The sequence below is a fragment of the Tachyglossus aculeatus genome, chromosome 8 (assembly GCF_015852505.1).
Source record: "Tachyglossus aculeatus isolate mTacAcu1 chromosome 8, mTacAcu1.pri, whole genome shotgun sequence".
Classification (NCBI taxonomy): domain Eukaryota; kingdom Metazoa; phylum Chordata; class Mammalia; order Monotremata; family Tachyglossidae; genus Tachyglossus; species Tachyglossus aculeatus.
In genome coordinates, this window is record NC_052073.1 from 8,081,026 (window position 1) to 8,094,129 (window position 13,104).

The window sequence follows — 13,104 nt, forward strand, 5'->3', positions numbered from 1 at the left end:
GAATCAGGAGACCTGAGTTCTAGTCCCAGCTCCACCACTGAGCAACCTTGGGTAAATCACTTATGCTCTCTGGACCTCAGTTTCCTTACCTGCAAAATGAGGTGAAGCTATAGCCTGAGCCCCATGGCTCGGTACCTATTGAGCACTTCATAAGTGCCACAGTTATGATAGAACATACTTTGTACTCTGTGTAGCTTTCTTTTGGAGAGCCCTGGTCTAATTTGAAGTGGCCTGAACCATGGCTTTAGCCCTCCTTTCCTAGAAAGTGCATTCTGGGAGGTAAGCACATCTCCTCTGCGGGCTGGTGCTCTCCAGACTGACCCCACTTTGGGATCAGGAAAACAAGGGAGCAGTGGCTACTTGGACAGGCTCTTCCCAGTAGCCTTCGGTCCAGGGAGGGTGGGTGAAAGCCGCTCTTTCTTCAGTCAGTTGAGTGCCGTTTTTCAGTTCCTCGAAAGAGGCCAGTCCCTCCCCCTATGCTGGCTCACCCCTGGCTGCCTGAATTATCCTTCAGTTCCCCTCATTCCCCAGCAACGCCTGCCTGTTCAACCTGAGAACAAGCTTCCAAGGGAGCTGGAGGAATTTCATTCTCCGTCCCGGAGAGCTTTAAAAATAGAACACCTTCCATCTGCCCTAGATGATTTCAGTATTCACTCACCTTGAGATCCCCGAGGAGGCTGGACCTGTTGACCTCTTGAGTACCTTGAGGGGAATGGCCCAGTTAACCTCCTGAATCCCTCCAGGGGACTGGACCAGTTGACCCCTTGAGGGTCCTTTGAAACCTAGGTCTAATAACTAGGATTAATCCCCAGAAATGGGCATTTGTGCCAACTCCTTGACTACCTTCAGAACAGCCCAGATATACAGAATGCAGGGTTTTGAACAAACCCAAGAGATTACCCCGTATTTCCCCTCATCAGCTCTTAGAACGGTACTTTGCACATAGTAAGCGCTTAATAAATACCATTAATAAATAATAATAATAAATAATGTATGGAAACACACTCTTTGAACCTTCATTCCCCTCACTGCCCCAGTGGACAACCAAAAGAAGATTCTTCCCCTCCTCCTTCCCTCTCCAGCACATGTCTGCTTCAAGACTCTCTTTGTCCCATGAGTATGGTGATAAGAGAAGAGAAGAGAAGAGATTCTATTATATGCATCCCTAGTATCAGGTCAAACACATTTCCTTTATCGGGTACAAAGAAGAGTCAGCATGGCCTGTTGGAAAAGTCACAGACCTGGGTTCTAATCCTGACTCTGTCCCTTTAATTAATTCATTCAATTGTATTTATTTATTACTGTGTGCAGAGCACAGTCCTAAGTGCTTGGAAAGTACAATTCAGCAATAAAGAGAATCCCTGTCCACACTAGACTTACAGTCTAGAAGGGGGGAGACAGACATCAAAACAAGTAAACAGGAATCACTATAAACTGAATTATAGATATATATGCATCAAAACAAACAGGCATCAATATAAATACAATTGAATTATAGATATGTACATATATTCACAAGTGCTGTGGAGTGGGGGGTAGAGCCAAGAGTGAGTTGGGGTGATGCAGAGGGGAGGGGGAGCTGAGGAAAAGGGGGGCTTAGTCTGGGAAGGCTTCTTGGAGGACCTGAGCCTTTAATAGGAATTTGAAGGGGGAAAGTGTGACTGTTTGGTGGATTTGAGGATGGGGTCGTTTCAGGCCAGAGGTAGGACATGGGCCAGAAGTTGATGGTGGGACACATGAGAACGAGGCCCAATGAGAAGGTTAGCACCAGAGGAGCAGAGTGTGCGGACTGGGATAGAGAAGGAGAGAAGGGAGGTGAGGTAAGAAGGGGCAAGGGGATGGAGAACTTGCCTACTGTGTGAACTTGGGCACGTTACTTCACTGGGCTCCAGTTTCCTCACTATAAAATGGGGATTCAATACTTGTTCTCCCTCTGACAGACTGAGCCCCATGTGGGACAGGGACTGTGTTCTGCCTGATTATCTTACAATACTTAATAAAGTGCTTGCCACATAGTAGGTGCCTAATAAATACCACTCACATAAGGCCCTTGAATTTTCTATAAAATGATTCCAGAAACAAAGTTAATTTGGTAGCTTTACTAATGAGGGGAGAGGTATGCAAGACAAGAGGGCGGAAGTAACATGATGGAAAATGAAGTCAGGCATTAATCTACCCAGGTCTTGGGCCATTTTTTTATTTTTTAATTGAACTTGTTAAGGGCTTACTATGTGCCAAGCACTGTACTAAGCACTAGAGACTTTATGTTGTGAGTTGGTGATAGACCATTGGGAGACTCTTCTAGCAAAAACGGGATGACACAATAATAATCATAGTGGCCTTTGTTAAGAGCTTACCATGTGCCAAGCACTGTACTAAGCACTGGTGAAGTCTTGAGAAGCAGCGTAGCTCTGTCGAAAGAGCACGGGTTTGGGAGTCAGAGGTCATGGGTTCTAATCCTGACTTCGCCACTTGTCTACTGTGTGACTTTGGGCAAGTCACTTAACTTCTCTGTGCCTCAGTTACCTCATCTGTAAAATGGGGATTAAGACTGTGAGCCCCATGTAGGACAATCTGATTACCTTGTATCCCCCCCAGCACTTAGAACAGTGCTTGGCACATAGTAAGCACTTAAATGCCATTATTATTATTACACAAACAAATTGGGTTGGATACAATCCCTGTCCCACCTGGGGCTCACGGTCTTATTCCCCATTTTACAGATGAGGTAACAGGCCCAGAGAAGTGAAGTGACCTGCCCAGGGTCCCACAGCAGAGAAGCGGCAGAGCCGGGATTATTCCATCATATTTCCTGAGTGCTTACTGTGCGCAGAGCACTATACTAAGCACTTGGGAGAATACGGTATGACAGTATACAGACACATTCCCTGCCCACAATGTGCTCACAGTCTGGAGGGGTAGACGGACATTAACATAAATAAATCTGACTCCCGGGCCTATGCTCTATCCAGTAGGCCACACTGCTTCTCAGTACGGACAGACCAGAGCCAGCGACATCTGGCTTCCGTTTCCTCCCCAGCCCTCCTTGCTCCTGGAAGAGGGCTACTAGCCCTTACCCCTCTGCCCCTGGTGCCTCAGGTAAAGCCATGGTGCTGTTCAAGTTCCCTGGCATCACCTCCTCCTCTCTCCAGGGGTGTCAGGGAGACGGGTGGCACAGCTGTTATGGAAGCTACCACCTGAAACAGTTCCATCAAGGAAGAGTTCCACCTTCCTCACTACCTGTTCTATCCAAACGGCTTGAGCTCTTTCCTGGTGCAGCCTGTGCCGTGCTGCAAATTGCTCTCTCCAGATGGCCACCCTGACTCGATGCCCCTCTACCCAGAATTTCCCCTGCCCACCGATCATATTACCATCAATCCATCATATGTATTGAGCACTTACCAGGTGCAGAGCGCTGTAATAATAATAATAATAATAATGATGATGGTGTTTAAGTGCTTACTATGTGCAAAGCACTGTTCTAAGCATTGGGGGAGGATACAAGGTGATCAGGTAGCCCCATGTGGGGCTCACAGTCTTAATCCCCATTTTACAGATGAGGTAACTGAGGCTCAGAGAAGTTAAGTGACTTGCCCAAGGTCACACAACAGACATGTGGTGGAGCCAGGATTAGAACCCATGACCTCTGACTCCCAAGCCTGTGCTCTTTCCACTGAGCCATGCTGCTTCTCTGTACTAAGTGCTTAGGAGAGTACTTATTAGGAAGCAGCATGGTATAGTGGGAAACAGCATGGCGCAGTGAGACCTGCTGTATGATCTTGGGCAAGTCACTTAATTTTTCTGTGCCTTAGTTACCTCATCTGTAAAATGGGAAACGAGACCGAGTCCCACATGGGACAGGGACTGTATCCAATCCAATTTGCTTGTGTCTGCCCCAGTGCTTAGTACAGTGCCTGGCACACAGCAAGCGCTTATCAAATACCATTATCATTATTATTATTATTATATGACCAAGCTGATAGACCCCTTCTCTGCCCCTAAGGGAGCTTAGAGTCTGGAGTCCATCAGAGTTGCCAAAGAGCTGCTCAAGAGAGACAAGTTCAACTTTATCACCTACCAAACAGAAAAAAAATGGATGCAGGTTTACTTGCTGTTTGGCAACCTGCATGAAGTGAACCCTAGTGAGAATTGATTAAAAAAAAATACAAAAACAAAACTGGCCGGCACATACCAGTTTACACCTGCTCGCTGCCAGCTTTGCAACCCCAGGGTTCACTCTTCCAATGGGCTAGGTGTGCCATCTCAGTTTTGGCATCACGTTATTGCATGGCGTGAGCCCACACCAGAGCCCTGGTTCCCTAGCAACCACCCCAATTAAGCAATCATGCCATTTATCAGGGTTCCAATTAATTATAATGATCTTAATGATCTTGCAATTAGATAGCTCCTTTTATCCGAATGGATCGTGAAACAACTTTCCAGACTTTCCTGAAGGTCTCCAACAGCTAGCCTGCCCAGTGTGAGCTGGCCCATTTAAAGATGCCTAGCGTATCTGAGGTTGATGTTGGGTTTGGGTGGACATAATAGTAGTAGTAATAATAATAATAATAATAGTATTTGTTAAGCAGTTAATATGAGCCAAGTACCATACTAAGTGCTGGGGTAGATACACAATAATCAGATCCCATGTGGGCCTCACAGTCTAAGTAAAGAGGGAGAACAGGTATTGAAAGCCCCCATTTTACAGATGAGGGAACTGAGGCACAGAGAAGTGACTTGCCCATGGTCACACAACAGATACGTGGCAAAGCCGGGATTAGAAATCAGGTCCTCTGACCTCTCCAGGATTCACTTCACCCTGATGTGACGGGCAACCCCAGTTGGAACAATGAATTTAGACCTTAGAGAAATGTGGAGTGGATTTTGCCATGTGGCACTTACTATGTGCCAAGCACTGTACTAAGCATTGGGGTAGATACAAGATAATCAGGTTGGACACGGCCCCTGTTGTGCATGAGAGCTCACAGCCTAAGATGCTTCTGTTCCTCTCTTAACCCCTTTGCAGGTATGTCTCCAGCTGGCTAGACTTTCCATTAATTTCATGTTGCGGTTTTATCCCCTGCAGTTAACATTTCACTTGACACTCAGACTGGCATGCACATGTTCACACCTGAAGAGATCCGCTCTTCTGAGTCAGGGCTCTGGACCCTATATTCGAAAACTACACAGGTTATGAAGATGTCCTAAAACACGTCTATGCAAACAGAAAAACCGAACAAAAACATGCAAAGCTGAAACCCCAAACTTCAACTGCTCTTGAGCTCTGAAAGGATTATCTCTAGTACATATTTAAGGACACAAAGTGTCCAGGAAAGGAGGACGCTTTAAGTGGAAATGTCTAACATTTCATTGGACGATCCAGGCACCATCACCCTTCAAGCTGCTTATTAGAACACTAAATTACACATTTGGACAGGCCGTTTGGAGTCAATTCTTCCTCTAGTAAGCTGAGCGAGTGAGGCTGGGATTGGGGGGAACCTCTGATTCAGGGGAAACTGCCCATCCTTTTCTATTTTCCCTTTCCTTATTGCATGAATGGTTTTCATTTAATTAAACCCCTCCAGTATTGCTTGCACCATTCGGTGGTTTCAGTAAGAAACCTCTTTTACTGTTAGCTAGAAGACAAAAAAAAAAATAAAAATAAAAATAAACATTACCTCCTTAGGGCAAAGGCTCAGAGTGTTTGCAGGGGAGCCTTCTCTGGTAGCTTCTTATCTTCCTCTAAGAAAGCCGTCTTTGGCTCTCAGTACTCCCTGAAGCCCACCCACTGGAAATATTTGGATGAAATCCCTTGCCCTGGTTCTCAAATCTAAGGGAGGGGGCAAGGGGAGGGGGCTTGGAGAGGGGATGAAGGGGAGGAAAGAGGGAGGAGCCGAATGGGGATATTTTCCTAATGCAGGCAGATGTGCAAATACACATAAGCTGACTTTAATTACTTAATTAATTAAATATTTACTTTTTTCCTAGCAAGCTAGAAAATAAGCAGAAGGCAAAAGGGGGAGGGAGGGGGAAGTGGAGAGCGAAGGAGAAGAGGAGAAACAATTGAGAAACACCACTGTGGGTGACAAAAATCAGCTCAGTGGCTCCCCTGAAGAGGAATATTCAGTGGGTAAACCGATCCTAGAAGAGAATCACGACTACATCTGACCAAAAGGACCAGACGGAGTGCTAAGAGTGCCAGCTCGGTGTCCCCGTCCCCATTTAGGAAAGGAGGAAGGGAAAAATGCAGGATTATCGGGGGGATTTGGGGAGTCAGCTTAGAAAAGCACGGGGTAATAATAATAATTTTGGTATTTGTTAAGCGCTTGCTATGTGCCAACCACTTTTCTAAGCACTGGGTAGATACAAGGGAATCAGGTTGTCCCACATGGGGCTCACAGTTTTAATCCCTATTTTCCAGATGATGTCCCTGAGCCCCAGAGAAGTTAAGTGACTTGCTCAAAGTCACATAGCTGATAAGTGGCGGAGCCGGGATTAGAACCCACGACCTCAGACGCCCAAACCGGGGCTCTTTCCACTGAGCCACGCTGCTTCTCTAAGGGTAGCGGCTACAGCCCGGGCCTGAGTCAGAAGGTCATGGATTCTAATCCGCCCTCCTCCGCTTGTCTGCCGTGTGACCTTGGTTAAGTCACTTCACTTCTCTGGGCCTCCGTTCCCCTCGTCTGGAAAATGGGAATGGAAGCTGGGAGCCCCACATGGGACTGTGTCCAGCCCGATTTGCTTGTATCCACCCCAACGCTTAGCCAAGTGCCTGGCACAGAATAAACGTCTCAAGAATACCATCATCACCATTCATTCTATCGTATTATTTTTTAATGGCATTTATTAAGCGCTTACTATGTGCAAAGCACTGTTCTAAGCGCTGGGGAGGTTACAAGGTGATCAGGTTGTCCCACGGGGTGCTCACAGTCAACCCCCGTTTTACAGATGAGGTTACTGAGGCCCAGAGAAGTTAAGTGACTTGCCCAAAGTCACACAGCTGGCAACTGGCGGAGCCGGGATTTGAACCCGTGACCTCCGACTCCAAAGCCCGTGCTCTTTCCACTGAGCCACGCTGCATTTACTATTCAATAATCATCACAACTGATATGATTTAGGGGATTTGACCCGGACTGGGGAGGGACCCAAGTTTGGAAGCCCCTTCCCCTGCCAGGCCGTACAGGTTCATCGCTCGCAGTCTCCCCCCCCCCCCCAAATCCAGCGGACCCCAATTTCGGGTGTCCACTCTAAGCAGAGCCCGGACGGACCCGGGGGGGTCCCCAAAAAGGTGTCAAGGGCCGGGGAAGGGAGAGAATGAGGGCGGGGGGTCTGGACGGACCGGCCCCCGCAGGGGGATGCGGATGACTCCCCGCCAGCCACCCCCACTCCCACCCCCGGGGCCGGACATTCATCCATTCAATCGTCCTTAATGAACGCTTATGGGGTGCAGAGCACTGTGCTAAGCGCTCGGAAAGTCCAATTCAGCCATAAAGAGAGACCATCCCTAGCCTACACCGGGCTGCAGGCTGGACGCCCCCTCCTCGCCCCCCGGCCCGGCCTCAGTTGACCCCGACCCCCGGGGGTGTCTCCCCCCTCCCCCCCCCAAGCCCCCCGGACTCACCGCGCCTCCTCCGGGGAGCCCTCTCAGGTCCTGCGGGGGGCGGTCCCGGCTTCCTCCTCCTCCTCCTCCTCCTCCGCAGCCCGGCCGGGCCCCGGGGCCCCGCATCCCAGGGAGACCACCCCCCTCCCCGCCCCCAAGGCCCCCCAAATCCCCGCACCCCCGAGCGCCTGCTCCCCTCCTCCTCCCGTGCCCCCCTCGGATGCTCCCCCTCTCCCCCTCTCCCCCTCCCCAAGCCCCCCCCGGGGTACCGCCGCAGACCCCTCTCCCCACCCCAGAGGACCCCAGGGATCTATGTCCCCCCGGCTCCCGCAGGGCCGGCCGGGCTGCGCGGACAGGCGCGAGGAGGAGGAGGAGGAGGAGGAGGAGGAGGAGGAGGAGGAGGAGGAGGACCAGTGCCGGGAGACGGGAGGAGACCGGGAGGAGGGGGCCGGGGGGGGGGGGGGCAGGGAGGGAGGAGGGACGGGGGGAGGAGGGGGAGGAGCTCCGGGGGGGGGAGGAGGAGGAGGAGGAGTACAGGGAACAGGAGGAGGGAAGAGGGGGAAGGGGGGAGGAGGGAAAAGAGGGGGAGAAGGGAAGAGAGGGAAGGGGGAAGGGGGAGGAGGGAAAAGAGGGGGGAGGAGGGAAAAGAGGAGAAGGGGTAAGAGGAGGAGGGGGAGGGAAAAGGCGGGAGGGATGGGAGGAGGGGGAAAGAGGGTAGGAGGGGAGGGAAAAGAGGGTGGGAGGAGGGGAAAGAGGGTGGGAGGAGGGAAAGAGGGGCGGTGTGGGGGGGAGGGAGAAAGAGGGTAGGAGGGGAAAGGAGGAGGGAAAAGAGGGGAGGAGGAGGAGGGAAAAGGGGGGGAGGAGGGGAAAGGGGGAGAGGGGGGAGAGGGGGAGGTAAAGAAGGGAGGAGGAGGGAAAAGATGGGGGTAAAGAAGGGAAGAGGGGGTAAAGAGGGGAGGGGGAAGGGAAAAGGGAGGATGGGGAGGGAGAGGGGTGGGAGGAGGGAGAAAGAGGGTAGGAGGGGAAAGGAGGAGGGAAAAGAGGGGATGGAGGAGGGAAAAGAAGGGAAGAAGGGGAGTAAAGAGGGGAGGGGTGGGAAAGAGAAGGGAAAAGAAGGAAGAGGGTGGGGAGATTAAACCCAAGGCAGGGGGCAGCTGGGTCCCATACCAAAACAAAAACCTTATGGAGATTGGCAGGTGGAGGGCGGGCCGGGGGGGCCCGAAAAAGCCCTAAGCTGCCAGAGAAGTTCATTTTTCCTGGGGGCCCTCTATGCTCGGACAAGGGCTTATACTCGCCCTCCTTCATCAGGAGAGCATGCCTGCTTGAATGCATTCTCAGTCTCTCTCAATTCTCTTATTCTCTGTCTCTAGTAATAATGGTATTTGTTAAGTGCTTACTATGACCCAAACACTAAGCGCTGGGGGAGATACAAGGTAATCAGGCTGTACCACGGGGAGGGGGGGCTCACAGTCTCAATCCCATTTTACAGATGAGGTAACTGAGGCCCAGAGAAGTTGTCATTTGCCTAAAGTCACACAGCTGATATATCGGCAGAGCCAGAGTTAGAACCCAAATCCTCTGACTTCCAAGCCCATGCTCTTTCCACTAAGCCATACTGCTTTCTTTCTTTCTTTCTTTCTTCCTTTCTTTCTCTTTCTCTTTCCTTCTTTCTTTTTCCTTCTCTTTCTCCCTCTCTCTCTCCTCCCCCCACACACTTTTAAACCCTTATTCATCCACTGTTCCCTGAATCAGAGTTTAAACAGATGTGTATGTGTGTCAGTATTTCCCCCAAAGAAGAGGCCAGCTGAGGGAAGAGGGTCAATTCAGCTGTCCCAGATGAACCATTTTTAACAAATCGAATAGTCTAATAAAGTGAGGAGAATATTGATCAAGTTTACTCCGCTGGCAAGCAGAGGTATTCATTCCACATAGAGAAAGACGGTTCTTGGGTTTTTTTGGTCCTTTTTATTTTTATTTTTTTTCCATCTGCACACCAGGAAGGAAAGTATTAAAGAGACAACTGTGGAGCCCACAGTGTGATTCCTAAATACAATCATTTTCCAAATGGATTTTTTTATAATGACACATTAATAAATGTTTTCTTTTATCTGTGTTCAAATTGGCTCTCCACCATGGGCAGTGTCTCTGCCATTCTGCAAGAAGCTCTTTCATTGCTGGGCGTTTGCCTCTAACAACGTATCATTTGCTATTGGAAATACTATCCCAAACACACTTTCCAGGAAGATCACAAGGTTAGGAGCCCACGCATTGAAAGAAATTAACTTCACCTTGCACGAAAATTGCTGCTGCTTCTGCTCTGACACACCATCAGGGTTAGAAAACCACAAACAAAATCACAAAATCCCCCTCTCTGTCGGAAATCCCAAATGCGGCCCTCTGGGGATGAGGCAGCCAGACATCCTGTATGAGACAGGACCAACACGACTACCAACACGACTTCTGTAAGACCTCCCGCTTTTGGCCAGAGGCCAAAGAGGATGGCGGACCTGCAGAAGAAATGTTCTCCCTTGGTCTCTTCTAGGTCACTACTACAGCCACCACTGCCACAGGTGAACTGGCCCATCCCGAGGACACTTGTGAGGATTTTTGGAGTGGCTGGGGAGATGATGGGGCCACAGATGTCCAGGTGGGGTCCATTCTGGTTGGTTCAGTCCAGCAGGTAGTGGCGGTGGTGATGAAAGTGGGGGAGGTGGTTGATTCTGCAGGAGAAAAAGCAGGGAAGGAACCTCTCCTCTTCTTACTCCTTCTCCTCCTCCTAGTCCTCCTCCTCATCCTCCTTCTGTCCTCCTGCTCCCATCCTCCTTCTCCTTCATCATCATCATCATCAATCGTATTTATTGAGCGCTTACTATGTGCAGAGCACTGTACTAACCGCTTGGGAAGGACAAATTGGCAACATATAGAGACAGTCCCTACCCAACAGTGGGCTCACAGTCTAAAAGGGGGAGACAGAGAACAAAACCAAACATACTAACAAGATAAAATAAATAGAATAGATATGTACAAATAAAATAAATAAATAAATAGAGTAAAAAATATGTACAAACATATATACATATATACAGGTGCTGTGGGGAAGGGAAGGAGGGAAGATGGGGGGGGATGGAGAGGGGGACGAGGGGGAGAGGAAGGAAGGAGCTCAGTCTGGGAAGGCCCCCTGGAGGAGGTGAGCTCTCAGCAGGGCCTTGAAGGGAGGAAGAGAGCTAGCTTGGCGGATGGGCAGAGGGAGGGCATTCCAGGCCCGGGGGATGACGTGGGCCGGGGGTCGATGGCGGGACAGGCGAGAGCGAGGTACGGTGAGATCTGTCCTTCTGTCCTCTTTCTTCCATCCCCCTTCCCCTTCTGTCCTCCTCCTTCCCCCTTTCCCCCTCCTCCTCTTCCACCACCTCTGTTCCCCTCCTCTTCCTCCCCCTCCTTATTTCATTCTCCTTTCCCTTCCCCCCCTTTTCAGTCCTCCTTCCATCCTTCTTCTATATTCTTCCTCCTGCTCTTCTTCCTCCTTCAATTCCCCTCCCCTTCTCCTCTTTCTGTCGTCCTTCCATCCTCCTTTTGTTCTCTTCCATCCTCTTCCTCCTTCTCCTCTTCCCCTTCCCTCTCCCCCTCCTCATTTTCCCACTCTTCTCCATCCTGCCATTCTCTGCTGCTGGTGCATCTTCTGTCCATGTGGCGGCAGCAGTTGGTTACTGGTGATGGGAATGGCAGTGGAGAGCCGAGATAGGAGAGAAACAGCAGCAGCAAAGTCAGGTATCTCCCTCTTTTTCTCTCCCCCGCCTCTTCCCCTCCTCTCCTCCTCCCTTTCCCCTTCACCCTCTATCCTTCTCTCCGTGAGGCTGAGTTCTGCCACTTCAAATTCACTTGTTCCTGCTAATATTCAGCTCTCTCCGTCTCCACAACTCTCCTATTCCTCCCTTATTGGCTCCCAAACCCACAACCCCACCAACTTTTCCAGACATTTAACTGCCTCCTGAAGCTCCTGCTGTCCCCATCCTTAGCCCCTGATGACATGGAAAACCGGTTAACTGGTAAAATGGAAATCATCAGGCATGAATGTCTGAAAGCCTCCCATTTAACTCACGCCCCTACACTACTGCACTCTTTCAGAGCATCAGTGACCTCCTTATGGTCCAGTTGGCTAACTCTGTCCTAACCCTTCTTGACCTCTCCCTGTGGACCACATCCTCCTCCTTGAAACACTAATCAATCAATTAATCGATCAATGGCATTTAACGAGTGCTTACTATGTTCTTACTGTACTAAGTGCTTGGGAGAGCACAGTACAACAGAAATAAGCACACACGTTCCCTGCCCATAACGAGATTTCAGCCTAGAGGGGGTTCACCTGGTTATATTCCTGCTTCTCTGACTATTCCTTTGTTTCATTTGCTGGCCTCTCTCCTGTTTCTCATCCCCTAAATGTGGGTGTCTCACAAGGCTCTGTTTGGGGGGGACCCCTGCTCTCTTGCTCTACACTCACTCTCCTGGGGAGCTCAGCAACTCTCAAGGCTTTAACTACCACCTCTATGTGGATGACTCCCAAATCAATTGCTCCAATGCTGACTTCTCATCCAACCTACAATTCCACATCTTCTCACATTACTAGATCATCCCAGTCGATCTTTCGATGGTATTTATTGAGTGTTTACTGTGTGCAGAGCACAATACTAAGTGTGTGGGAGAAAGTACAACAGAGTTGGCAGAAATGTTCCCTGCCTAGAGGAGTTTACAGTCTAGAGGAGGAGCTTATGTCCTGCTAGCCCTTCAAACTCAACGTGTTTAAAACTGAACTTCATAACTGTGGTATTTAAGTCATTAAGTGCTTACTGTGTGCCAGGCACTGTACTAAGTGCTGGGGTAGATACAAGATAGGTAGGCCACAGTCCATGTTCCACGTGGGACTCACAGTTTTCACCCCCATTTTACAGATGAGGTAACTGAAGCACAGAGAAGTAAAGTGACTTGCCCAAGGTCACACTGCAGACAAGTGGTGGAGTCAGGATTAGAACCAATTACCTGATTCCCAGGCCCATGTTCTGTCCACTATGCCACACTGCTTCTTGACTTCCCGCCTACATCCACCCCTCCTAATTTTCCCCATCTTTGCCGGTAACACCACTGTTTCTTTGTCCAAGAAACCCACCACGTTGGAGTCATCCTTGATTCTTTACTATCTTTCTGGACTCACATTCAATATACAGATACATCCTGCCTGGTTCTTCCTACAGACATTTCCCTACCTGTCCCTTTCTTTCTGCCCAAATAACTACCACTGTGGTCTTGGTACCTTGTACTGAGATTTCGTTACTGAGGATAAAAAGCCATGTTCATTCATTATTCAACTGTATTTATTGAGTGCTTACTGCATGCAGATCACTGTACTAAGCGCTTGGGAAAGTACAGTACAACAAGAAACAGTGACATTCCCTGCCCACAACGAGCTCACAGTCCAGAGAGGGGAGAGACAGACATCAACATAAATAAATAAA

At 49.6% G+C, this 13,104-nt stretch overlaps 1 protein-coding gene across 2 annotated transcripts in view; it reads right to left on the reverse strand.

Annotated features, from left to right (window-relative positions):
* SULF2 (sulfatase 2) overlaps positions 1 to 7,694 on the reverse strand; it is an 89,394-nt gene extending 81,700 nt beyond the window's left edge. For both annotated transcript variants that reach the window (XM_038750344.1, XM_038750343.1), the window contains exon 1: positions 7,622 to 7,694. The gene's annotated coding sequence lies outside the window, so the exon portion shown is untranslated. The remainder of the gene's footprint in view (positions 1 to 7,621) is intronic.
* Positions 7,695 to 13,104: the final 5,410 nt, after the last annotated feature.